The 2,106-nt window shown below is 36.2% G+C and overlaps 1 protein-coding gene across 1 annotated transcript in view; it reads left to right on the top strand.

The window, feature by feature from the left end:
- lrp1bb (low density lipoprotein receptor-related protein 1Bb) overlaps window positions 1–99 on the top strand; it is a gene marked incomplete in the record, with an annotated part of 232,866 nt that extends 232,767 nt beyond the window's left edge. Inside the window, 1 exon segment of the mRNA XM_014016494.1 lies at window positions 1–99.
- Between the last annotated feature and the right edge of the window lie 2,007 nt (window positions 100–2,106).

Raw genomic sequence — 2,106 nt, 5'->3', positions numbered from 1 at the left:
TTGTATGTTGTTTGGCTGCTTGTATTTTGAAGAAATGTAATAAATGTAAGTAATTTTTATAAACTGTAAATCAATATTGAATAAAAGGGGCTTAATTTCCATTCTTTTTCACGTTCATTAACAGGGGAAGGGTAACCATTTCCTTCAAGTTATCATAAAGCTGCCAGAGTTCACATCATAGAAAACGATGCACTATTTGGGCATCCAAAATTCATGTGTAGTCAAGCGTTCAGTTCTTTAACTTTAAACCAGTTTCTTGAYTTGGTCAATGACCCGACACATCATTGGTGTGAGCTCGTTTGCCCGTGGTGCTGAAGAAGACAGCTGGAAGGAGCGTTATTTGCCTCCCTGTGTTTTCAGGAAGTCCTGCTCTTCTCATTACCTGGAGGTGGGAACACAGTGAGGGTACAGGCTGAATGATAATCCCTCTTGGCTTTTACTTTACTTACAAGCATGTCTCTCTGTGCATTTCCCTTCTATCGCATTAAAAAACCAGAGGAGGTGACAGTACTTCTACCCTCTGTCCAATGATCTGTCCCAGTAAGACAGGAAGCTGCATCTCAGTGCAAACTGATGCCACAGCTTCCAWTTTCCCCCATTGTCCTCCGTAATAAACTTATTGAACAATCAGAAATGTAATTAGAGACCGAAATAAAATTTGACAAATGCCTAATATTGATTATTTTGTAAGCACATGCAAGTGTTAGCTCACTGAAACYATAGAGTGCAAATGAACACTTCTATTAAGCTTTTAAAAACTGATAATTAAGAGCACAGGAATTTATATGGCCCTATTTTTTATACACTGGAGGTATGTTGAAGGTTCGGCTACAACCTTCAGAAAGTTTCCCAATAGAGCAAGAAAATGAAGTGTTTTTKATTTTGTTTTTGAAGATTTGTTTTTCATTGAACTCGCAGTGGTTACGTTATATTAGTTTTCATCCATTTTATTTTTTTTATACTGGCATTCATGTGTTTTCAGCACAATTCCAGTTCAGTGATATATAGTAGATTTATCCTTGTTTTCTTAAACAGGTTTCTTAAGACAGCAGAGTAACGTTTTATTAAGCCAAGGTCCTAGATGTCTTGTTCATTTTTTTAAATTGATATTCATATTTGAGACATTTTCAAAATTTATATGTACTGAGATTAAGACTCAAAAAGACCAAATAAGATGTTTTGAATAAGATTATTTATTTATTTATTTATTTTCATTTTAGTTATCCAGAACAAAATAGCAATACTTTATTATTAACTGGTCAAGGGTGCAACAGCAAGGTCAGAAACACAAGTTAGTTTATGCATTTCTTCACAAAACTGATTGTTTCCCAAGCCTAAAAGGCAATATAGTTGTTAGTGCTGCTTTTGGAGCTTCTGGTTAATCCATACCCCTTTTTGGACAACTTAAATGATTGTGAAAAAAAAAAGCCCTTTAAGAGATGGTTCTGGTTTTAAACTTCTGACTTTGCAGAATATTAATGTTAAGCAACAGGTGGGCAACTAAAACTTTTCATCAGTGAGTGTCTGCAAAGTATGACGTATTTTAGTGGAGCATCAGCAAAACAGCATGGTGAACTAATGAATATAAAATTGCTCTCAACACCCACAGGCATTATATAGGTTCTAGTGCTGATGAGCCATTTCTCTGCAGCCATTTGAGGACCATTTGACAAGGATTTRTGTGATTCAGCCCAATTTCTGTAAGTTACACAGAGATTACACTTTTTTACATTGTGAATGAAAATCAGGTATTTAGCACTTGTTTCAACTGATAGAGACACAGCATTTCCTCATTGATAATTACAGTATGTTTAAGCAGCTTATTAAACATCTTAAGGTAGATTAACATATTTGAAATATTGAGYACATCAACTGATCTTTTTAAAATTGGTGTTGCACGACTGCTCTGTGGTTAGCTCTGATGCCTCACAACAAGAAGGTCCTGGGTTCGATCCCTGCATGTTCTCCTTGTGCTTGCATGGGTTTTCTCCGGGTACTCCGTTTTCCCCCACAGCATACAAATATGAACAGTAGGTTGCCTTCAGGCCCAGGCTGCCCTTGCAAAATAAATATGATCTCAGTGGGATTTGCCTGGTTAAATAAAGG

Source organism: Austrofundulus limnaeus, unplaced genomic scaffold (assembly GCF_001266775.1).
Source record: "Austrofundulus limnaeus strain Quisiro unplaced genomic scaffold, Austrofundulus_limnaeus-1.0 Scaffold146, whole genome shotgun sequence".
Taxonomy (NCBI): Eukaryota; Metazoa; Chordata; class Actinopteri; order Cyprinodontiformes; family Rivulidae; genus Austrofundulus; species Austrofundulus limnaeus.
Note: the sequence above shows the minus strand (reverse complement) of the source record. Positions and strands in the feature narration are given on the sequence as shown.